At 47.9% G+C, this 25,729-nt stretch overlaps 1 protein-coding gene across 3 annotated transcripts in view; it reads right to left on the minus strand.

Annotated features, from left to right (window-relative positions):
* Ptpre (protein tyrosine phosphatase receptor type E) overlaps positions 1-25,729 on the minus strand; it is a 146,819-nt gene that overhangs the window by 47,696 nt on the left and 73,394 nt on the right. Inside the window, exon 1 of one of the 3 annotated variants that reach the window (XM_085693247.2) lies at positions 20,017-20,157. The exons of the other annotated variants lie outside the window; for them this stretch is intronic. The gene's annotated coding sequence lies outside the window, so the exon portion shown is untranslated. Of the gene's footprint in view, positions 1-20,016; positions 20,158-25,729 lie in introns of those variants that run through there. 3 annotated transcript variants of the gene reach the window in all.

The following is a 25,729-nucleotide window of genomic DNA, read 5'->3' on the forward strand; positions in this document are numbered from 1 at the left end:
GAGCCTTACCCCAAACACCATCAGATCTTGAACCTATCAGTGGATTGATCAACCGACGAGGTCGGAGCCCTGATGACGCAGTCGCTGCCCACACATAGCCCACAGGCCGGACACTGATTTTCCTGAGTGCTTAGGGGAGGTTTCATGCCGTCACCGTGTCCACGCTCACCACTACTGTAGCTTTGGGTTAACAAAGTCCAGGTGTTACTATCTGTGAAGTTACTACCACACGAGGTGTGGTCTTTCAGGGATGGCGCCCTTGTTCCAATCCACTCCAATCCCCAGCCCCTTGGTCACTCTGCTATCCTGAGCAGCTACTTCCCTCTTATCTACTTCTGCATCTCACGCACCACCCCCCACCCCACCGGCCCTCATCAGCCACCATGGATACCCTGCTCTCCCTAACAGCCCTCCACACCACAGATCACCCTGACTCGGTCATTGACGACAGCTCTCCGTCTGCCTATCCATCTGTCCATCTGTCTCCTGCTGTCTGGGCTCCCTGTCTACTCTTCTCTGCGTTTGAATGTACATTTTTGTGAGAGCCCCTCATGGTCTGGTGGCTAGAGGGGAAAGAGAGGCTGAGTCCCAACAGCACCGCGTAAAACGGCAGGGGTGCTGTCAGGAGATGAGGGAGCAGGTGTCTGTAGCTGGGGACCCACTACATTTGGAGGGACCAGATGAATATGCGCTCTTCCTTCAGGGCCACTAGAGTAAGGACACGGCTGACAACACCTTCTCTGAACTTGCCTTATGTCAGAGCCCCAAGAACACTCAGTAGGGCTATGGGTTTCTACTTTCGGGGGCAAGAAGGCATGGGAGGCAGTTCCCCTATTTTCACTAAGCCTGCGGGTAGCCCCGACCCTGCTGCATTTCCCCTCTGGTCACTTCTTGTGTCCTGTGCATGAAGCGCCCCTCACAGACCAGCTGCACCTGGGGTCTTGGGAAGAGACAGCTGTGCACTGTGGGCGGTGTTTTGGGAGCCCTCCAGGGAGAGAGAGAGAGAGAGAGATACTTTCCGAGGTAGAGTCAGCGAAAGATCACTTCCTCCCCTCAGTGACTTTTATTTGACTTTATCTGGGCTATAAATCAGCCAGTGATGCCCTTCGATCAAGACCCATAAATAAACCAACACTTCCATTACTGCTTCCAGGGGAGACGCGAAAGTATTTTGATAGACTAATGTTCTCTATGCTGAAATCAGCTTCTACAATCCCGGGATAATTGCCTCAGCAAATGTGCCAATCACCTGGGCACCCCTCACTGACAGTGCCCAGCAACTAAATGTGTATGTAGAGGCCAGAAGAAGGTGTCTGATCTCCTGGAGGTGCAGTTACAGGTGGCTGTGGGTTACCCAATAGGAGTTCTGGGAACCAAACTGGGTCCTCTGCAAGAGAGCAGGGGTCAGATCTCTTTACCTCGGAGCATCTCTCCTGTCCCTTTCCTTCCTTCATTTCTCTCCCCATCTCTCTCCCCTATCACCATAGGACAGTTTTAGGCCTTCCTAAACGACAGCAAGGGCCTCTAATTACAGACACAATGATATCTATCTTACCACCCGCTACCTCCTGCCCAAGCTGTCAGACCCACTGCCGTAGGGCATGGCAGTCAGCGGAGGTCTCAGACAACACTGCTCAGCTTCCAGAAGTAGCTAGAACTATCCACATGACCAGAGCCACAGAATATGGGTTCTGGTTGGGACAATGAGACCTGTTCTAGTTGGACCACAAGACAGGAGAATTGAGAGGCAGGTGACACAGATATGCAAGATGACAGGGATGTGGTTTACAGCTAAAAGCTGCTGCACAGACACCGCTGATCTACCTGCCCGCTGCAAGGCTCTGTGGGAATAAGGCACACATAAGGAACCCAGCACCCCCTGGAAGCAGCATGGTGATTCCCTCCTTGTTGAGACCAAGAGAAAACAGGCTGGAGAATTTAGGTCTGTACCTTCATATAGGACTCAATGGGCTAGCCTGTGCCCTCCACAGCCACTGGGAGTAGAAAGTTCTAGAAAGCATAAGAAGGAACTATATTCCAGAGGTGAAGAGAAGAGCATTCTCTCCCTGTGACCGTATAATTAGTAACCCGTTAAAATTCCTAGGGAAACAGTCAGTGCCTCCTCTTGATGGGCGTTTGGGAGCTAAGAGAGACATACTTTTGTTCAAATCCTCACACCCTAGGTTTGAGGGCTGGGCATTTTTACCCTAATTGTGCAATACCATCTTTAAAAGAGGGGTGTTTTCAGAACGTGGTGAAAGACTAGGCATGTAGCTCAGCATTCATGTGACCTTGGGTATAGGCATAAGACAAGAGCGAGACCACCACGTGCACGCCGTAAACAAGAGGGTCAGAAGTGCAAGGTCACCCTTGGCTACATAGCACATTCTGGGTTCCAAGTCAGTCTGAGTTATAGAAAACCCTGTCTCAAAACCAAAGAAACCAAAGCCAGTGTCCAGGTCCCTTCTAGTCAACAGACTCCTGCTTGCAGCTTCTGTACCATGATGCATTTTCACTTATTGATTAGCATCCTGGGACCCTAGTTCCAAGGTAGGGAAAGAGCTCTCTGTGCGTCTTGAAGGGGCAGAGGAAACAGGCAGAAAGGATGCCATCTAAATGCTGTGGATATGAATAGATTACTGCGATTCTACCTTGCATCAAGGATATGCTGTGGCAAACTTTTAGTGAGGCTTGCCACATGCTTCCCATGCCTCCTTTGTTGAGAAAGGGTGTAGGACACAGGAGTGATGCTCAGCTGAGCAAATGGAAGGTAAACTCATGCCTGCAGGGGCACTGACCACCGACTATATGCACTAAGATTGGCCATCTCAGCAGTAGAAAAAGGGCCTGGTACCTCCTTCTCAGCTGATCCAGCATGCAATGGGAGGTGGGGGCAGGAGGGTGCAAGGTGAGACTCCAGCAATGGGAGGTGGGGGTGAGGGGGTGCAAGGCGAGACTCCAGCCCTCAATCCTATCTATAATACATATTCTACATCCTTACCCAGGAGCACTCAGGCTGGGTTGGAAAGAGGCTGCGCAGATTAGCTCCAGGGCTTAGGCAGGTTCAGCCCTCACATCTTAGGCACCAGAGAAACTGTGCATGTTCAGTGCTCACACGACTGGGTGTGCCAGAGAGGGTCTAAATGTTTCTCTGAGTTATAATGCAGGGACATTGCTTTTCTTAGCTGCAATTTGGGACCAGATTTTTCTCACCAAATAACCAGAGGAGCAGTTATAAATAATTCATGCACGCTATTTGGCTCAATTAACATCGCTCACGTGGTGGGGGCAGTTCTTTGAAGTCAGTTCTTTCTTGAGGGACGGTGACACACTCACGTTGGACCGGGCCACGCATCTGCCCTAATTAGATATTTACACAAGAGACCTGAGTGAAGAGGGTGGATTTATTTTTAATAAAAGAAGATTAAAACGCGTGCATTCACAGCAAATTAAGGAAGACCAAGCTGAATTAAAATTCTCCCACAACTTGGCACAGTGAGGGTCTGAAAACGAGGCGCCTCACTTGAAATCACGGAATGATGTTGCTTGGAGTCAGGAAATGAAAATCAGACTTTCTCTTTCACCAACTCCCCTTGCCAACGTCCTGTGGGAGTCCCAGCGAGGATGCCAGCAAACGTCATGTACCCCCTGCCTTTGGAGAGCCATTTAAGCCCAGCCTGCAAGTCCACCTGTGGAGCTGCAGCCCTCGGCTGTAAGTAAAGAGGCAGACGCGGGTGGTATGGCACAGGTGATATGGCAAGAAACAGAGTAAAGCTGAATTACTTTGAGTTATACCATGAGGCAGGCCACACCTGAGCTCCTCAAAGAAGGCTGGGCCTTTAGGTTCTTTGTGGTTGGACATGCGTTTAAATATTCCAAATTCACGTAAAATCTTAATGAATTAGGCAAGAGCCTCTTACAATGGCTCCACACGTAGATGTTACCATTTTAAATGCAGAAACACACTTGTCCACAGAGAGCTGGAACCTTGGTGTTTCTGGTCGCTTTGTTCATAAGAACAAGTGATTAGAGACGATACATTTGAGTATCAGGAGGGACGGGGTTAAATCTGCTCTGAAAAGCAAGTGTGCTGAAAACAAACAAACAAACAAACAAACAAACAAAAAACCAAAAAAAAACAAAGGTAGTCATCTCCTCATGCTGCGGAGTTCAGCTCAGAGAGGGTGCTGGGAGAGGCCAGTGCGGGCAGTCCTCCCTCCTTGCCTTCCAGCATCTTCTCTGGACCCCTGCCCCAGTAGTCGCCTGACCTCTGCATCTCAGCCACTCTGAGTCAGTGCTTGGGGCTTTCCTCCCGATCCTTCACCTGCCTGCCCCATGCCAGCCTCCGAAGGAGCCCACGCCTTCCCTCATAGCGCTGCCCCCCACCCGTTTCTAGTACTGAAACATTGCCAAGGCACTACCCTGCCTGGAGCACAGGGCATAGAGGAGACATACGCTCCCCGTGGTCTTTTCTTCTGCTGAGGAAGCAATCCAAAAAGACCACAACTTATTTGTCCCAAGCCACATATCTAGAGAATGGAAGAGTAAGGGTCACCTTCTAGTCCAGTTCATGTCAGTTTGTGGTAGCTTCATTCATTCATGCACCCATGTATTCATTCATTCATTCATTTATTCATATGCAGTCATTCAACGATTTAATGGCACTGACTGTGTCCAAAGTTGAACAAAATAAAATGAGACCCCCACCACCCCTCCTACAGTGCAGGTTACCTCCCATTAGATAGTTCTGGAGTTCAGAACCCCCAGACGAAGCCGCCAGCAGATTCAGTGTTTACAGAGGATCTACTTTCTGGCTTCTAGATGGCTCTGTCCCCTAATGCTAACTTCGGGCAAGCTCCTTTCAGGCCCTGGCTCCTAAGCGCGCCTCAAAGGTACTCAAATGTATTCCTGTGCTGGGCATGTAGCTCAGTAGTAGATCACTTGCCCAACACATGCGAGACCCCAGGTTTAATCTCCACCACCATAAAAAACCCAAAACCAAAGAAATACAAACAGAATTCTCTCTCCACTTTTAGATCATCACAACAGGTCCCCTAACCGAAGCCCTCCCTGCTCTTTGAACAAATTGAATGCCACAGGACAGCTCTGTACTTCTTGTACTTTCTATGATTAGGGCTGTAAGGAGGACATCCTCTTGGCCTCCCTGGGCCCTGATAATGGTAAGGCTGCACACTCAGAGCAAGAAAACTACAGGAGAGAAAAAGAAAGAGACTGGGGTTGGGGTGGTGTGAGCATGTTAGTTCCAGGATTACATTTCATTTTATTGACGCTCTGTTGGCAAACTACAATCAGCCCTATATAATTACAGAAAATTATAACGGCAGCGCAGCAGCGAACCCAAAAGCTACCCTTTGGGAATATTAATAAGTAGATACTCTCCTCTTTAATAGTAAATGCACACCAATTTCATAAAACGGCTTGTTTTCACACCGGGAAACACCACGGCGCTCATGCATTTTTAAAGAAATGCTGATTTTAGTGTGACCACGAGATAGTAATAGAGATTATTTTTTTATTTGTCCAGATTTGTTTGTTCATTGGTTCTACAGGTGTTTCCCACACCATGGAACGGGGCCTGGTTTAACTGGCAAGGCTAGACAAATATGTTCCCTTTAAGTATGTCTAGTCTAACTGGGGGGGGGGGTCACTCTCACATGGAAAATTTCAGTGGGTGTCAAGTATTCCTGCCTCACCTCCGACCGCCCACCTAAATAGACCGCGTGCTGCAGAAGCTGGGGTGACAAAGCTCGTATCCTCAACCTCAATGCACTCACAGGAGCATGAGGCGCTGCTCTTCCAAGGCTGGCATGCTGGAGACATGGCTGCATGGCTCCTGAGCTGAGCAGAGGGTCAGATAGAACACTTGACTGCTGGGAGAAAGCCTTGCTAAGACCTGGGGCCCTCACCAGTCCTGCCTTGGGGGACAGAATGATGGTCTTGATTTTTTTTATTTGCTGCTAAGCCAGGGTGGGCAGCAATATTGGAGATGCTGCTGCTGCTGCTGCTGATTATTATTATTATTACTATTACTATTATAATATTCAGGCGGTGCTGGTCTGGATCTTACAAGCCAAGGGTAGGCAGAAGTTATGCTGCAGCCTACGGAGGTGCTGAGCTCAGAGACATTTGATACAAGAACCGTCTTGAGCATTTTAGTGGTTTACAACTAGTCCGGCAGTGCACTGGGGACAGGGAGACGTATACCTGGGCTCAATATCTGTCACTTTGCTAGTTGCCTGTCTCTCAGAGACTCTACCTTCCTTCATCTGAGGCTCTGTGATCTGAGACCCTGTGCCAGCTTTAGGGTGCGTGGGGAACGCAGGGGAGCCCTGTTCACGATCTGCTCTGAGCCAGCAAGAGGACAGTGACCTCTGCATACTACACAAGTGTTCCTGGCACCACCTCTGCTCCTCCTCATCTGGAGGACCCATGGCTGGGCACACCCTGAACCTGGGTTCCAACAAGAGGATGCGAGGGGACTTCAAGATGCTCACAGTCCAGTGGGGCAGACACACAATGGCAAAGTGCTGAGTGTTGGAGAGGAAGTTGACATGTGTTCAAGAGGGGGTTTATGTGATTAAAGTGTTATTGGTTAACGTTTGATGGACTCTGCTTTGAACTTGAAATAGAAACCTGAAACTAGATGCAAGATTTAGGAGCCATTTCTGCTTAACTGGAGGTCAAATTCCAAAGATGACCAGCAGATGGCGCCACGGGGAAATCATAGAACCAGCTAGCCACACCAGAACCCCCTGCCGTCAGATCAGAGTCCACAGCTTTCCAACTAACTCCAATGAGTCCCCAAAGGTCATCCTCTGACCAGCATCTCTACAGATTCACTTTGTAAATGTGGTTTCTGGTCCCATCACTATCCAGGTAATGACCACAGCAATGCTGTGACAACCTTCTCAAATCCACTCTCTCCATTCACACATGGTTAAAGCCATTAATTAGGAATTAGCCTTTTAGGGCACTGTCTGAATTCTGCCTAGCAGGCACCCTCACCCCATCTCCTCACTTTCAATTCAATTCCACCATCCGTGGGTCTTTTACTTCTCCCTCAGTCAAGAAATTTAACAACCCAGTGAAAGCTCCTTGGCTGAAGGGAGCTAGGAGGAAATTACCCATCAAAGAGCGGGGGACATTGGCTTTCTTCCCACAGTATTGATTCTCCCATACATATTAAAATCAATTATTCTGGAGACTATAAGTCACAGTGCATACATACACATATCCAGGAGGCGCTAAACATGAGGTGGCAGTGCCTCTGGGGACACCTGCTCTCACCTGCCAACTGCTTAATGTGTCTGCTATTGGCTATTTCGCACACCCACAAGGACAGCCGCTGGGAGAAAAATTGTCGGTTGCATAGCCTCTCTCCGGACGTGTAATGGTGTCTATTCTTCACCGAGTGGGCAGCCTTGTTATTTCTTAGCCAAGGAAAAGGGTTAGCTCCCAGCCAAGCCTTCTCTGCAGAGCCAGGCGTGCGGCAGGAGCCTGGTTTCCAAGTCCCTTGGCGCTTCCATTTTCCAAGTGCAAGAGCAGCTTGGGCAAATCATGCAAATTGGGGACTCTGTGTAGTGGAACACTGAGGATATGAATGAGTTAGGCCAGGGGTGCAGGGAAAATGAGAGGGGCTGAAGGGACTGGGGAAGGCGAGCCACGTTCACAGCCCACAGGGGACCTCACATCTGGGCGACTGAATGAATAAATGAATGAATGCCTCAGTACTGTGGCAGACTCTATAAACAGAGTGGCCATTTCTTGTTAGTTTTGGACTGTTGGCTCACGGATCTGGCTGGGTATGGCCCTCCCCTTTCTCTTTCACCAAAGGGTTTGAGGAGCCAGTCATATGTCCCCCCCCGACTATGTACCACAGTGGATGGGTAATTACCACGCAGAAATGGGAGGGAAAGTCTGTTATCTTTACATGGAAACCACCACCAAAGTAAATAACCCTCACGTTTCCAACAATCATATTTAGAAGATTAAGAAATTGAGGAATCCTAAGTTTAAAGAACTAAACGATTGAGTCCAACCCCCCCCCCCATCCCCACCCTCCAGCATCTTTCTAACTATGACTGCTGTCTTTGCAATATGCCCACTGGAAATGCCTGGATCTCAAAAAATTAAGACACCTGCTCCCATCCACAAGCTGAGTGGTCTTGGACCAGTTTTGCCTCTCTCTGGGTGCATAAAACCAGCAGAGCAGAAACTCTCATGCCTCCAGGGATGTTGGAGAGCTGAGGGAAGCCCTTGGTACTGCCTGATCACATGGGGACCTTCTGCAGCAATACTCTGAGTCCTGAGAAAATGATCACGGGATCAAGGCCAGCTACACATAACAACCACTACTACCAACTCTTTCACTAACTCTCAGGAATACACTGAGATGCAGCCCCCTGCTGTTGATGATGGACCTTTCTAGGATGTAAACAAATCACTTTGAATTCAGCTCAGAGGTGAGCAAGGTGCAGGCAACACAATCCATCTTCTGTTTCTTTTTCTATATGCTGGTGCTGAGCAGGGCATCTGGGGAGGGCCTCGGCTTTTAGTTCCAAGGACACAAACTCCCGGAACACACAGGACATAGAGTGAGAACAGGCGCCTCCATCTGAGCACAGAGAAAGGACTCAGAAGGCGCTACATTGTTGCTGAACCTCTACCTCTGAGTTCCTAAGCAGTCCCAGTCTGGGAAGGCTTGCTCCTGCAATACCTGCAGAGAACACCTGGTTCCCACTGTGACAAGACTTGAATCTAGCCCCTTGGCCTCTTCTACCTCTCTGGACAGTACAAGGCTTCCATAGTGCCTATTTCACAGGGCACTACAAAGCAGGGAGCTCAGGCATCCATCTCACTGACACCCAGTTAGTACACTGGCAGAGTCTGAGTTCAAACTCAAGGCAATCTGCTGGGCACTCAGAACACAGACACCCATGTGTCTACGGTTGGGGTTCATTAGTCCTGGGCGTGCTTTTGCTCCTGAACTTTGTAAGATTTCATCAAGATGAGTGTGGGACTCATCTAAACAGACAGACCTCTCATTTCAGGACAAACGGATACACATTTTGTAAATTCAAAAAAAAAAATCACAGAAAAATATTTACTGACTCCCCAAATCCACATGAGAAAAAAAAATACCCTTTGCTTCTTTTGGCAGAAGCCAGTGTTAGCATTTGTGGGGCTGGGACTCTAAACATCCGCACGCAAGGCTTCATTTGTCCTGTTCTACCTGGGAGAGGCCCGGCATCCTTAAAAGCGGTCCTTAATAAATATTTGTTCAGCGAGTGAGTGAAACAGCCTTCACCGCCCCCCACAAAGGGCCAAGCTGAGTTTTCTTCCCCCTAAACCAGTGTTTCTATAAACACAGAACCCTGTTGCCTTAAATGTTTACCAACAGAGAGGCAAGAAGACTGTGTCCTTTAAGAGAGCGCTCCTTGCTCTGTTAAAAGGGGAAGAGACCTCAGTGGCAGGAAATGTCACAACCCGATAGAAAAGGAGAGCAATAAGCGAAGCAGAACCAGGCTGCTGGTCGTCAGAGCTTACTCCACTGTGTTCAGCACTGTTAATGTCAAACCAGAGTGGAACCTGTGAGGGCAAGGAGACTCAGGAGCTGCCACTCAAGCCTCTGTGAGCACAGCCTCTTTCCAATTTCATCTGCACAGGAGAGGCCAGGAGGAGCAGGGAGGCCACCGTGGCAGCGGCAAGACAGAAATTCTCCTTTCTAGCGAGAGCCAGACATTCCTTGGACTTGACATGTCTTGGGACTCAGGAAGGGCCCCTCAATGGTCCTTGTATGAGCTGTCTCTATTCTGCCTGCTACGCAGATATGTTTATCCCAAACCTCTTCTGAACCCAGAACTTCCTCAGCGAGATATCAAGGAGAAAGGACACAAGTCCCACACTCTGACACGGTCCAGCTCCATGTCCTCAGTTTCCACAAGAACAGAGCTTTGGGGCTGGTGAGATGGTTCGTACTGTAAAGGTGTTCCCTGGGTAGATTCTCCTTCATGGGGTGGAAGGAGAACGCTGACTCCTGAAAGTTGACGTCTGACCTCCACACGCGTGCCATGGCATGACTGCGCCTGTGCATTCACACGCTAACACTGATAAAAGCGAATAAGATTTACAATGTAGCCTCCCATTAGCCTGGCCCAAATATTGCTTACTTTTTCATTTTCTATTAGACATTATGGACATCAATTGATGAATTTGTAAATGCCACAAAACTCCTGATTCATACTTAGATCAGGCTGAAGGAAATAGTCTTCAATTAAGCAGCGATTTTCCAAGCTAGCCAAGTATCTAAGAGGGACCAGAAGTTAAATAAGCATAAAATTCTTAATGCTCAGACTTAGTCTTGCCTCTGGAAGTCTCCCGCTCTCCCTATCTGTGAACTGCCCCCAGGGACATAGATGGAGGCCAGAACTGTAGACTGGAGGCAGAAGCTGGTCTTGGAAGCCCCGACAATCCTGTGGTGGGAGGCTTAAGGCCTTCAAGGATGAGGGCGGCAGAGAGTAAGGTACTTAGTAGAGTCTCCCAAGTTCATGTCCTCCTGGAGCCCCACACGGTGGCCTTATTCAGACACAGGATCTCTGTAGTTGTGAGCAGTTAAGATGAGGCCAAGATGACTGGGCTAGACCCAGGTCCACTGACCTGTTTGTGTAAGAAGAGGAGGCGACACAAAGTAGAGGCTGAGGCAGCGAAGGAGCAATGCTGCCATAGCCCAGGAAAGCCAAAGACTCTGGGAGCCATCGGTCCAGTGGCAGCAAGAAAGGTGATTCCTTCCTTCATAGTTTAAAAACAGGTTTATTCTCTTCTTCACTTTGTATCTGTATGTGACTATGTGCAGGAGACTGCAGGTACCTGTGGGGGTCAGAAGAAGTTATCAGATCCCCTGGAGTTGGAGTTGCAGTAGCTGTGAGCCACTAGACATGGCCGACCTGGGTCACTCAATGTGGGTGCTGGGACCAAACAGAGAGCCTTTGCAAGAGTACCATGAGCTGGAGAGATGGCTTAGTGACTTTGCAAATTTTGAATATGGAATTGTATACAATCCACCCTTAGGTGTATAGGTGCCCATAAAGAATTGAAAACAGGTGTCCATAAATATTCATAGCTGTACCTCTTAGGATAGCCATTAAGGCAGAAACAAGCCGTGTGCCCACCTGAGGACAAGAGGGGAAACAGAATGAGGTGTACCCAGAGATGTACCACAGTCTCCAGTCTGGACAGAACGGGTTGATACACACTGCCGCCAAGCTGAGCTACAAAACATATTGCAAAAGAAAAGGGATGAGACTCAAAAAGGTCACATATTGCATGACTTTATTTACATAAAATAACCAGAAAGTATAAGCCAATAGGTGTACAAGGCAGATTGGTGGTTGCCAAGAACTGGGAGGAGGGGTGTTTCAAGGGGATGGGATTTCCTTTCGGATTGATGCAGAAATGTTGGAGACGGGCAAAAGGGATGGGCACACGAGCACCCTGCACGAACAAACGCAAATGGCATATACACTTCAGCATGGCTCAGTTTATCACAATAAAGACAACTCAATGCCAGAATTGTATCAGACACTTTCTGTAGCTATGGTAGGACATCATGACCAAGGTCACTTACAGAAGAAAGAGTTTACTTGGGCTGATGATTCCAGAAGGCATAGAGCCTCATGGTGGGGAGGCATGGCAGCGAGCAGCAGACATGTCATCCAGAGAAGGAAGCTGAGAGCTCATGTCCTCAGCTGCAAATGCAGCGCTGGGAGAGCAAACTCAAAGTAGTGGGAGAATTTCAGTCTCAAAGACCACTCCCAGTGACATATTTCCTCCAAGTGCACCATCTAATGCTCCCCAAATAGAGTCACCAACTAAGGACCAAGTGCTCAAATGCCAGAATCTTATGGGATGCATTCTCTTTCAAACCACCATGGGTATCAATGTTGCCATGGTGAACAGGATTTGTTTGCAGAACTCACAGAGAACTTTAGACCCCAAAGTGATAAGCTAATGGTTTTGAAAGTGTAGACATGTTAACTGAGGTATTCTGAGCTAGGTTTGGACAGATCAGAGCAGGGTGAGATGCTTACAACCCAATCCTAACAGTTACATGGGTACAGGGGTGCTGTGGATTGGATGCGAAATTTCCCCACAGGTTTGTGTGTTTGAGCACTTGGTCCCCAGCTTCTGGCACTGTTCTGGGATGATGTAGAGCTTTAAGCAGGTGGAATGTGTAGAAGAAAGAATGGGTTGATAGGAGGACCAGGTTTATAGCTGGTCCCATGATGCCATTCGTGCCATGATGGACTCTACCCTCAAACCAGGATCTAAAATAAATTTTTGTCTATTGTAAAGCGTCTGGTCACAGCAGGGATAGGAGTAACACAGAGAGAGACAGCCCATAAAAAGAAGCACGCAGGTACTGTCACCGTGATGTGACAGTCTGGAGCCTGGGATGGGGAAGGTATCTCCAAATATTTTGTTTCCAGAACTATAAACCAAAATAAACTCTATACTTTATAAAGTAGCCTGCCTAGGGTTTTTCCTCACAGCAACGAGAAGCTACCTAACAAAAACACAAACTCTGTTTTGGGATGAAGGACACTCTCCTTAGCTCAGCATCCTCAAATAGCAAAGATATTAATACTTATGATAATTAGCCACATCTGTTGAGTGCTATGTGCTACTTTCTACGTGTCTGACACCACCAGCTTACTGAATACCCACAACAGGTAGAGATTAGATTCTTACCATCTCCAGTTTTCAGCTAGGAAACTGAGGCACATAAGTACTGAGACCCTTACCAGGTGATTAGGTGACACTGCTTCCTCTCCAGGGACTAGAAAAACACCGTAGGGTATGATTGGCTGTTGGGCAGAGTGATACCTACAGAATCTTCCTCAGGGCACCCACAGAGCGCCTCCCCCATCCCATCCCTACAAAGGCTTAGGACCTAGACTTTGTTCTTGTCTATATTAATCCTGCATCTTGATTAAATACGAGTTCTACATTCCGAGGGCCCCATTGTGTTAAATTACACGGTGAGCATGTATTGCAAATTGCACTCATTATTAGAAGTTACCCGGCAACATCAATACTAATTAAGTTGGGATCATTTCTTTAGCTATAATTTTAAAATTCTGGCAGCAATCCAGAGCCATGTGTCTGCATGTGAACCGACACAAATAGGTGGAAGACAGCGTGTTTTCGCTTCTGAGCGCTTAAAAACTAACTGCCTCTAAACTTACTTCTAAACCGTGTGCACCGTTCTTGCAGAGGACATGAGTTCAGTTCCCAGCACCCACACTGAGTGGTTCACAACCACTTGTAACCCTGACTCCAGGGGACCTAATGCCTTTTCTGGTCTCCTCAGGAAACTGCATACATGTGTACATACCGTTACATACACACACACATACGAATAGTTTAAAATATTAAAAAAATCTTTCTGCTAACATGATGAGTATTTTCTTTGACTTTTCTTCTTTTTTAAGTATTTATTTTCATTATATGTATACATGTATGTGTGTCTATGTGTGGGTATGTGCCCATGAGCGCAATGCCCACAGAAGCCAGAAAAGGACATCAGATTTTCTAGAACTGGAGTTACAGGTATTTATGAGTCACCATGTTGGTGCTGGGAAGAGAACCCTGGTACTCTGCAAGAGCAGCCGGTGCTCATAAGCACTGACTGAGCCATTCTCCAGACCTTTTCCTCTCCTCTTGTTCAGCTCACACTGCTCTCAGGATAGATGGAGCACAGTAGAGATTTAGAAAGAAGAATCCTGAAAATACTTTCAGAACGTTCAGCTCTCATTCTGTGTGTGTGTTGATATATGTATGTGCTCATGTACTGTGCGTATGTTCAGGTCTATGGGCATGTGCATTTGTGTGCACATGTGTGTGGAAACCAGAGATCATCAAGTGTCTTCCCCAATTGCTTCACACCTTCTTACAGAACACGGAGCTCATGGATTCAGCTCGACTGGCTGTCCACTTTGTTCCAGGGATCCGCTTGCCTCCTCCTCCCCAACCCCACAATTACATCTGCAGCCCACTTGTATATAGGTGCTGGGGATTTGAACCCAGATCTTTGTGCTTTCGCAGGGAGCATTTTTACCATCTGATTAATCTTCTCAGCCCTAGTGTTCATGTTTGCAGTACATTAGGGAAAAAATACTTAAAATTATTTCCCTTAAATAAAAAGTGACTGCCATCCAGTAGCATTAGGAGACTACAAACCCTCTCACAGCGAGGCACTCCAGGGCTCGTCACAGGCAGTGTCCTGCTGAATGCCATGCACGGGGTATCAGGGAGGTAAGGAATACCTGACAGAGGTCAAGCTCCCTCTACCTCTCAGCAAGAAAGTGACAAGCTGAGACTCTCTGCTTTTCCATACTTGAGTGTGTGTGTGTGTGTACGTGTGTGTGTGTGTGTGTGTGTGTGTGTATACATACATGTATGGAGATATATGTATGCAAATGAATGTTCAGAGATGAGCCATGATGTGTGAGACCCAGGGTGCCCCCATGCTCCAGAGAGAGCTGATGTAGCTCCATTCATCCATCCATCCTCATCCATTGACTTAACTACGAGAGCATGGCCCCCTCTGCTGCACAGAGTACTTGAACAGGGGCAAGGGATGAGCAAGTGTGGGTGCTTGCCCTTCCTGTGTGCAAAGTTCTTTGCTTGGCGGTGCCCTAGTCCCACCTGTTTGCAATTGCTAAGGCCCCCGGGACTGGAAAGCAATGCTCACTACCAGCTTTCTTCTGCACAACACTGTCTTACCTAAGGGAGTCTTTGAATAAATGACCTCCTTTATAATGCAAACTTCCTGGAAGCTTCCTCCCCTTTTTACCCCGGATGAACTTGATGTCCTCATCTCCCTCACATCCCCGAGAGGCTGATCAAAACCGAGCACTCGGGAACAACCCAGGCTTAGCTGCAAATTGTGCCATGGGGCAGCTTGGCTCTTCCAATCCGGGACCCACCCACTGTGGATTTTGGAGACATTCTGGTGAGCATTTGGCTGCCAAGGGCTGGAGTTTCTCCCTGAGTACAGCTAGGCTTATAGCAGCCAGCCTCTGCTGGATACAGCAGCTGAGGCAGGGCTGCCCTCCAGCCTGCAGAGAGCAGATGAGAGGGAACACTGCCATTGCCCCTTCTGCAAAAACGACAGAATGAGTTTATTTATGGAGGACAGAAAGGAGAAGCCGGGACCCTCAGAGCCCTTGGCAATGTTTACAAAAGCTCACCACAAACCATCATGGAGCTTCCACATGTCTGCTCACTGATGTGTGGCTGCTCTCTCTAATCAGAGAACCCCTCCCTGGTTATTGTCTCCAGAACACTTCAGCACCCCCAGGAGGTTTAGCACATCAGGACATAGAGCGCATGGTCTATAGGGAGGGCATTCCTCAAGGCCCAGCCCTGGGCAGGTGTGCCAGCCCCCAGGCTGTGGAACCTGTCAGCAGTGTGGGGTAGGAGGCATCCCAGGTTCAGGCAGCAGTGCTGAAAGCCCGACAGTGGAGCGGAAGGACTCAGTGGTTATCAAAACTGGAGAAACATCCCAGATAGTCCCACGTCTACTGTGGGATAGAATATCGTGTAAAGAAAACTCTGGCGTTCTAACAGAGGTGACGCTTTATTTTCTGTGAGCTCTTCTTCAGCCCACTAAGTGACCAAGCCAGTCTCTGGAATCAAGTTTCAAAAGTCAGCATTTCTCTTAAGCCTTTCCAATGTCCACATGACACTCCCTCACCATTTTCTGTGTCTGATCTGCTCACAACACACACACACACACACACACACACACACACACACACACCTGTACACCCAGCCCTATGCTCCTAACACATGTGCACGCACACTGAGACTTCTCTTTAACACAGAGCAGTTGCAACAGACCCCAAGTCGACAAGAAGGTAATGCAAGTCCTGTCTCATCGTGTTGTTCTCCCCAGCCTTTGCAAACATGAAATACAGTAAGGCACACGCTATAGTGAACTACAGATCCCACTACAGATGTGCCATGTGGTGGCTCAGATGCACAGGGACCCCAGGGAAGTTGCGGATCCTGAACAGCTTCCGACCATGGCTGGCTCTGTATACAGAAGTCTCACAGTGCACCATGGGAGCAGCTAAGTGTGTGGGTGGAGAGCCAAGAGCTTGTATGCCTTTCTCTGCTTTATAGGGCAAAGACTGGGGCTCACGGATAAACTGATTTAGAGGAACTGTGATGTAAAATGAAACCTGGTGTTTATTCTCAGCGGCAAGACTGATCTCATACACACCAGAAACACTTCCCAGGTAAGCCAGTGTCTGTGCTTACCCACACAGCAGCATCATTAGCCACTTAAAAACAGTCTGAGCAAGCACAGTTCCATGAGAATATATGCTGTTCAGTCAAAGAGATATAGTCTTAAGCCATAAGCTGTGTACTTTTTTTTTAGGAGAGGAAGAAAAAAGAGTTCAGCTAGAGAAAAAACAAACCAACAAAAACAAAAACAAACAATAAAAACCCCTCCTCTTCCAGCGTGAAAATTCCAAGCCATGGCTCAGTCTGCTTCCTGTTGGATAGTTCCTAAACCACCATTAACATTTTGATCTGAACCCAAAGATGTTGGCTCAAAATGTTAACCCTCTCCTCTTAGCTTCATGGACATATGGTTCTTAAGTGTCGAGTCCAAGAGAAATTGCTGACACACTAGATAACAATCTAAAGAAATAAAAAGATGCCAACGGGCATGCTTTATCTGCACAGGAAACCAGTGCCCAACAACTACATGGTGGTGGCGTTTTACAAATGGCAGTTTGAGCCCTGCACACTCATGAACTAGAACTGCTGAGACGTTTCTGAGTTCCTGAGTGTCAACATTAGAGAGCAAATTACAAATGGTTAGAAGACACATATGTCTCACAATGTAGAACAGTGATGGAAGGGGCTTCCTGGGCATCCCTGTGCCCATCCATGAGTACAGCAGGCAATCAGCACTGGGGACTGCTGGTCTACAGTGTGAATGCACCCAACCAGGCTCTGAATGCACAAGGCACTATATCATTTTTGCAGGTGTTCCTGTGATCATTTTCTTGGGGGTTGTTGGCTGCTGGCACTTGTACCACCACCAGAAATCAGGGCTGGATGTGATGACACATTCCTTGAACCCTACAAGACAGGTCAGCTTGGTCTACCTAGTAAAACCAGGTCAGTCAGAGATATAATGATATAATAAGACCCTGTCTTGAAGTGAAATCGTAGCAAAACACCAGCAGGAGCATTTACAGGAGAGCATTTATTGAAATAAATGCTTCAAAATAGATTCATCATTCATAGCATCAAACTCAATTATAAAAAGTTTCTAAAAGAATTTTTTAAAAAATTTATTTTATTTCATGTGCATTGGTGTTTTGCCTGCACGCATATCTGTGTGAGGGTGCCAGATTCCCTGGAACTGGAGCTACAGACAGTTGTGAGTTGCCATGTGGGTGCTGGGAATTGAACTCAGGTCCTCTGGAAGAAAAGCCAACGCTCTTAACCATTGAGCCATCTCTCCAGCAACTCCGCCCCACCCCAAGAAGTTTTAATCAGAAAAATATTATGGAATAAAATAAAAGGCAGGGCCACTCTAGTGGGCAGCACCAAGTGGTGGTTAGAAGCCTTCTGGCCACTATGCTTAGAGAGGAGTGGACGGTGAGAGCCCTCCCTCCCAGGCCGAGGTGGATTCCAAGCCCACAGGAACTGAGAAAGCACGATGGGAGGCCTCTGTCATGGCCTCCGCCTTGGGGTTTGATTCAGAGAGAACGTCTGCGCTCACAGTTCACTTTCAGAGGACGCTCTCCAAGCCAGGCTCACTGAGCTGTGACACGAACTGAAGCAGACACGAGGCCAGGCGTCTCCCAGAAGCATGGGGGTAGTGTTTTTCCTTAAATATGGGTTTTTTTCTTTTTATCGTAACACATACATTTAAATCAGGATTACCCTTTAACAGATGCTTTAGCGTGTAATAAATGGTAAAGTGCTGAGGCAGCTTGCCAAAACCAAACCTCTCCATCCGTTGACTAACAGCCCCCACTCCCCTCAGCTTAGAAAACACTTCTATTTCAGGCATGACGTGACCTTAGAGAGATAACTTCTCATATCAAAGTCATCTCTCACCTCTCCCACAGCAAACACTAAGATAAAAAGGGAAAGGAGCACTCGGTTTTACTTCCCATCCTGTTATCTGGAAGCCGCCGCCTCCTTGTCTGAGGAAGCCCTCCTTACCCTGTGATGGAGTGGAGCATTCGTCGGGTGTGTGTGTGGGGAGGTTCTTATTTCAGATTCCGCAAGGAAACTCAGATATCATCAAAGCCCTGGGGACATGCTACTTCATGGAGAGACTGTGCTTCCGAGTCTCAGGACAGCCGTGCGGATGCACCCCAGATGTGGACCGAGAGTTCTAACAAAGCCTCAGGCCACGTAGGAGGAACAAGGATGCCTCTGCACCCCAGTGCACCTTTCTGGGAGAGCTGCCGGCTGCAGAATCATACATTTTATGTTACTCGTAAGAATAATCTTACGAGTAATCCAGGCACTCATTTTATTTTTTTTTTCCTGAGAATCTGAAGTACTGAGCTTTGAGTGTTTTCCCCGTGCCAAGGAGGCATTGCATATTTATGGGCTCCGTTTCGTTTAGCTCACTAGCATTTCTGCCCCCAATAAGAAAATGTGCAAAGTCTCTAATGGCCACATAGGCCAACAAAGGTCGTCCAGGGCCATTCTGTGTGGCTTCTCACAGCCAGGGGACAGCTTTGCGGATGGAACGCCCTGGGCATTTGCTCATCGGCTGCTGGAATTGCTGCCTTGCTTTCCTCCGTGGCTTAGATTATCACATGAGTTATCTGTAAATCCATTTATTTGTCTGAAAATTCTCTTGCCCATTTGTGTTCTGTCCATAAAGAAAGTATGAAACAATCACCGAAAACTACCTCTACTGCAAACCGCCAACACCGCTGATTTCGAGGGGATCTGAGATCTCTCTTATTCCCGAAGGGGGCCATTATTTCCACTGGTTGCCATAGTGATTGCTGCAGTACCGCTGCCGTGCATTCAGTTCTGAATCGCAGTCAAGCCGCACACTTAAATCAAGCCATTTGCTTCACATGGTACAGGTGCTTCCAAAAACAAACACCTCGTCATGTACAACATCATTAAGCGGACTCTTAGCTCCATCCCACAGGGTGGAAGGGCAGCTCAGAGGACCATGCGTGTGCATGCTGGCATATTCGTGATGGATGCAGTGGGACTTAGAAAAGGAGGTAACATCCTATAATGCGTCAACTTAGTCCCTGTATTAGACAGTTAGGGAGAACGTGTGTATCACCATTGATACTGCGAGAAATAGTTTGTAAACAGCAGAAGCCATGAAGTCTGAAGGAGGGGGCTACATGTTTTCTTGTTGGAAGATCTGCCATATCCACTCAAGTTCTAGCTTCATTCCTGTTCTCGCCATCAAACACCCTGACCAAGAGCATCTTCGAGGAGGAAAAGGCTTACTAGGCTTATACTTCCAGATTACAGTCCCATTACCGAGGGCAAGTGAAGGCAGAAACTCAGGCAGCTAGTCACATTGCACCCACAGTCAAGGGCAGAGAGCGAACACACCCATGCTGCCTGCCTGGTGCTTTTGCTCAAAGAGCTTTTTTTCTCCTTTCATCCAGTTCAGGACCCAGCCTAGGGAATGGTGCCACACAATGGGCTGGGTCTTCTTGGGACAATTAAGAATCAAGGCGGTCCCCATAGACAAAACCACAGGCCAGTTTAGTCTGGACCAACCTTTCACTGAAGTTCTCTTCTCAAGCGATTTTACGATGTGACAAGTTATTATTTAAAACTAAGCATCACATACTCCTCAGTGAACAAGCCTGGTGTCCCCATTGCACACCAACACACACACACACACACACACACACACACACACACACACACAAGCTGTACTTAGTCGGTATCTGAGAACTCTACCTTAAGAAATGTGACGGTTATTTCATTTCTCAGTCTTCAGTGTCCTGGTTTTCTGAGAGGTGAAGAACTCCCAGGCCGAACTGGATTTGAACTCAAGGATGCTGATCCTCTGAGGGGCTAGCCCAAGGATTCAGCTTCTGAGCGGAGTGCTGACTTAAGTTCAGCAGCCTCAGAGGACAGGGGAAGCTGCCCTGAGAGTGGCCACTGAGAGCTTCCCTTTTCTCCTCCTGCCAATCAGGATGCTCAGGGAAGTAGCCAGCTTTCACTCCGACAAGGGGTTGTTATTAAAAAGGGAGCAATACCTTGGGGCTTGGATATTAGGGGCTGCCATTTGGAAAGAAGTAGATAATTATGAAGCAAGGAAAACATTAAATCTAAGTTTGACTCAAAAAAATTAAGTTAATATAAGTTTGATTCATGATTCATTTAGTTGTGGAATCTTGTCTCTCACTCCCTTTTCTCTCTCTCTCTCTCTCTCTCTCTCTCTCTCTCTCTCTCTCTCTCATTTTTGCTTTGTGTCCCTTGCATCCCCTTCCAGAATTCCCTCCCATGACACGACTGCAGACTAAGAAGTTTTGTTGTTTTAGTGACACAAAGAAAGCGTTCTCCACATAGGAAAGAATGCAGTGTGGATCTCAGGCGCAGGCTGCCATGGCAAATGGGCACACTTCTTACAACACCCACTTCAAAAAGAAATGAGGGTTGCGACATTTACAATAATTCACGGCAGCCTGGGCACACCAGCCCTGCATCTTCCTTCACACAGCCTGCCTCCTTCCTTCTCGTTAGAAATGTTTTTGTGAGTGTAGTTGCCGACAGGGAAGGAGATGGAGAACGGAAGTGAACAGTTAGGTGGGGGCGGGAGAGTCAGGAGTTTATGGACACCATTCCCTATGGCAACGGTTCAGATAGAGCAAAAGGAAGCGATTGGCATACATACTTAGACGCAAACCTTAGACTGAAAAGCGTTGCTGAGAAAGAGGAATCTGGTGAGGCTGGAGAGATGGCTCAGTGAGTACATTACTTTATGTGCAAGCAGGGGAGCCTGAGTTTAAATCCCAGCACTCATGGGGAAAGATCAGATGATGGGCTGCCCTGTAACTCTACTGCTGGGAGGATGGAGACACACAGATCCTGGGGTTCCCTGACCAGTCAGTCAGTCTGGCTGAAATGGTAATTCCCACGTTCAATGAGAGACCCTGCCTCAGAAACAACCCCCCAAAACAGATAAGGTAGAGAGAAATAGAGGATGACCCCTCAAGGTTCACACTTGGCTTCCATGCAAGTTCATGCAGAGGCATCTGTGCACGTGTGTGCACGCACACACCTATGTCTGAGCATGTGCTCTACACCCAGCCCTACCCACACCTGCTCTTCAGTGTGTCCATTCTACTGTGGAAGCAATGGTTCTAACAGGGCAGCTTCTAAGTTCTTCTCCTAACATACAATTGTCTCAGGGTGTGTCTCTAACCCTTTAAAATGTCTTTGGTGACACACCGATAAAGTTACATGTTGCCAGGCAACAGAAGTTCCCCAGTCTACACATCCCTCAAGAAGCCTTACTCCTTTCCAAATAATTAGACATCATTCACCGCTCGGTGTCCACATTGGGAATAACAGGAGCCTTGACATCACTCTGAAATGAAAAGTCAATCACACTGATTCCTGGCAACAAGGTGTCCACACCGTGAGCTTTCCAAGAGAAACGAGACTCACCCCAAGGCTGACATCTAACACAGGAACAAGCCAGAGGCAGATGGCTTGATGAATTCTGGGAAAAGGCTTCCTCTTTCACGCTAAGGCACGTTTTATAAATAGAGGTCAAGTCCATTTGGTTCAAGGTGAGCTAAGATAACTTTTTAATGTGTGCGTGCATGGCTAGGATAAACACGAACAGAATGCTAAGTGAGGCAAGGAGGGATGAGTCGCTTCACAAGTAGACTATTCTCCTTTGGCACCCAGCAAAGGTAGGCGGTGCTTGCTGCAGCTATCTTGAGATCCCTTCAAAAACAATTGAATATTGTGGCATCATTGGAAACTAGGTTTCCATGTAGGTGCTTGAAACATCATACTGCAGATGTTGCTAATTAAATCACGGAAACCATAGGTGCCGTCCAATTCTACAACCCAGGTTCAGTGTTTAGACCAATGGCCAAGCCATTATGGGCAACTCTGTGGTGCTATTTGGGACCCATGAACCTTGAGAGTATGCAGGTCTTGAGAATGTGACTGAAACTCCTTTTAGAATATTTATTATTTAGGTTTTAAGATTTTTTTTTGTGCATGTGTGTGTATTTACATGTATGCAGTTAACCTTAGAGGCCAGGAGGGGGCACTGGCTTCCCTAGAGCTAGAGTTCCAGGTGGTTTTGAAAACCAAGCCTTCTCACTCCCCCTGTTCCTCCCTCTATCAGAAAAGTGGGGTGACCTCTAGTTATTCCCCACAAAGTTGCCCAGTGGTCTAGATCTCCTCTATTCTGCATGGTGTTGGCCATCTCTGCATAGGCTGCTCCAGTGCTAATAGCCCAATACTCCTCCTAACTTAGGGACAAGTTCAGCAGGATGCCAAGCGATCCAGATCTTTAAGGAAACTAGGTATCAGGGCTCATGAGATCCTGAGTGGTCTCCCCTACCACTCAAGTGGGTAGTCTGTGCCATCGCCAGCCATATCTTTCACCTCATTCTTGAATTCAGACAGGCGGGAGATGTGTTCTGGGTCCTCACCTCTGAGGGAAATATGAGAGTCTGTTGGCTGTTGAAGGCTGGAGCCATCCTGCACTGGAGGCCACTCTTGCCAGCTGGCATGGAAAGAGGAGCCACAGCACCGGCGCTGAGAGAAGTTTCATTCTCTTTGTTAGATGACCCCCGGCATAATTCCAGTGCCTCATTTCTGGACACAGGATGAAGTGACTAAACACGTCAAGACACAGGAGCTCAATGCTAATAAGTGGCTTTGATCAGTGGACACATCTATTAGCTCTTTGAAACTGTGGAAGCGGGGATCGGGAAGACAAGTCGTATCAAAGCCCCACGTTAAACCAGAATGTATAGTCCTGGCTGGCGTGGTGCTGGCACAAAACCAGAGGCTCTTCCCTCTGATAAAGCGGAGAGGGGCCTGGAAGTCCCAACATGCCTGCCTGCCTCCTGCCTGCACAGTCACAACACAGTACAATAAACTTGGCCACATCCTCCAAAGAGGTCTCAGGAGCCAGTGGTACTGACAAAGAGACCACTAAAGAGTGCCGGAGACACATGAGGTGTTAGTTGATTTATTTCTTTAGTATAGTGTGTGTTTGTGTTTGTGTGTGTGTGTGTGTGTGTGTATGTGTGTGTGTGTGTGTGTGTATGTGTGTGTGTGTGGTCAGAGAAGGGGAAGGGAGAGGGGGACCATGATCTCATGAGGAAGGGCTGGACAAACACAGCAGGTCTAAACAGTGGGTTGTGTTTCCATGACAACATAAGTCAGTAGGACAGGGAGGCAGGACATATGCACTGGACATTGGGCATTGGATGTAACTGGACAGGGAAGACTTTTCTAGAAACAGATAAGGAATTTGGGGTTTTCAGAGCCCATCTGCAGAGGACACATACGTGCCCCTGTTTCTACCACCCCCATGGGTGAGCATGCAGCAAGCTGACCCCCACTCTGCACTCCCAGGGCTGGCTGCAGAAGATGTGATCTGAGAAGTCCCTCAGGCCCTGCTCAGGAAAGCCCCGGTCAGAGGCCTAAGACTCTAAATTCTTTTGTGAGATCCATTCAAAATCTGCTATCTCTTGAAGTTGTGTTTTTCAGGTAAAATGGGCAGTGGTGCACATTCCGGGAGCTTGGTGTCTTGATTCACGTTCTGCCACACTCCTTGGGGTGCATCTTCTACTGTCTGCTACTCCCCCAGTGGTGCAGTAGAAGACTGGGTTCAGGCACAGGGAGAAGGAGGTTGTGTGGCCTCCCTCCTCCTGCCAAGTCCAAGGCCTGAGAGTGCCCCGGATGTCCGAGGGAGTGTGATATTAAAGAGACCTAACAAAACCGATTAGGATGGGTCCAGAGGGAAAAGAGAAGAAAGAAAAAAAGCTTTTCCCCCCACTGCTCTTTGATAAAGTGACCGGGCATTTGATGCGTCTGGTTTGCTCACAGTGAGGGTTGCCCTCGGCTGGGTACAGAATGCCCTCTCCTCATGCCCATCTGTTCATTTCCTCACACAGTTACTGACCAGTTTTCAAGTTTTCTCAGATCTGCTAGGTGCTGGGCAAGTCCTGGGGACTCAAAGACAATGAGTTCATTCACCAGTGATGACCCTCTCCCCCATGGCAGAGTCAGATGGAATAAAATAGATAATCCTCTGCTCTGGGCAGTGATCCGACCAAGCATGATTTCTAGTTATGAGTCACATATTACAGAAAATGTGGATTCAGTAGGAAACAGGAAATAGGAAGGTAGACATTTCCTTCAGCTAAACTAATGGGTCTGTGTCAGTGGGTCCCTCTCCTGGGTTTCTCCTCTCCCTCCCTGTATTTCATTCTCTTAAAGCAGACCTTCGATTGTTGGCCTGAGAACCTCAGACAGGCAACACCAGTATCTCAGATCCATGATAAGACTCTGTCTTCAAATCTGGGTTGGAAGGAACAGGCTGTCCATTCCCTTAATTCTCATGGCTTTTCAACTAAAACAAAAACCACATCGCCAGGACACAGCTGTGCACATAGCAGGCACATTCAGAAAGTGTGTGCGGGAGCCCAACAGCCTCATTTCTAATCTCAAAGAAGTTTAGGAGGTCAGCGCGCTTGGATGCACAATGGAGGCTTCCGTCCACACCACTGTTTAAGATGCCTGGAATGGAGGCGTGGCTCTCAGGCCAGGGCTTCTGGTTGTGGACAATGTTCTTGGGCTGGAGGTATAGATCTAGATTCAGTTGTGGTTCCGTGGTTCCCAGGCTTTGGGAACCTTTGTCAGAAGCACAGCCTTGGGCTTCTGACTCAGAGCTTGATTCTCAGTAGAGGCGGCTGGATTTCTGATGCGCTGCTTGGGTTTTGGATGCAGGCAGATCAGCAAGGGGAGGAAGGCTGTTGCTCCGGCTTGCTGTTTGCCTGTTAGAGTGTACATGTGTCTCCTGAGCTCCAATGGGCCCAGGAGAGCCGGACTACAGCCACCTGTCACAGGGTGTCTCCTCTGCTCAGCACTGGCACCTCCTGAGCCCAGGCTCAAGAAGTTGGGTTAAGAACAGATTAGTGTATTGGGGTGGGGGAGATTGAGTAGAGGGAGGGCCTCAGTTGAAGAACTCTTTGGTAGGGCATGTTAGACCCCGGTTCCAATCCTCAGCACCAAATAAACAAAAAATAAATAATTTTCAAAGCAAGACTGCGACCACCCCTCCCCTCCCCACCTCTCTAGTGCTTTTAGGAATTTTCACCTGTAGCAAGACTGCTTTCTTGGGCATTGTTTCCCCTGAAGTACAGCTACAGCATCGTTTTAACTGTTTCATTAATAACATTTTCTTTGACCTTCTTGTAAACATTTAGTGTGTGTGCATGTTTATGTGCGTGTATATGTGCTCATGCATGCATGTGTGTATGTGGTGTGTGTGTGGGAGGGGGTCAGAGGATAAATAAGTTGAAGCAGTCGGCTCCCTCCTTCAGTCATGTGGGATCGAACTCCATCAGACTTTGAGGCAAGCACCTTCTTTGCTGAGTCACCTCTCTGGCCCTCATTCCTGCAGCTG

The sequence above is a fragment of the Myodes glareolus genome, chromosome 7, assembly GCF_982192425.1.
Source record: "Myodes glareolus chromosome 7, mMyoGla1.1, whole genome shotgun sequence".
NCBI classification, from domain to species: Eukaryota; Metazoa; Chordata; class Mammalia; order Rodentia; family Cricetidae; genus Myodes; species Myodes glareolus.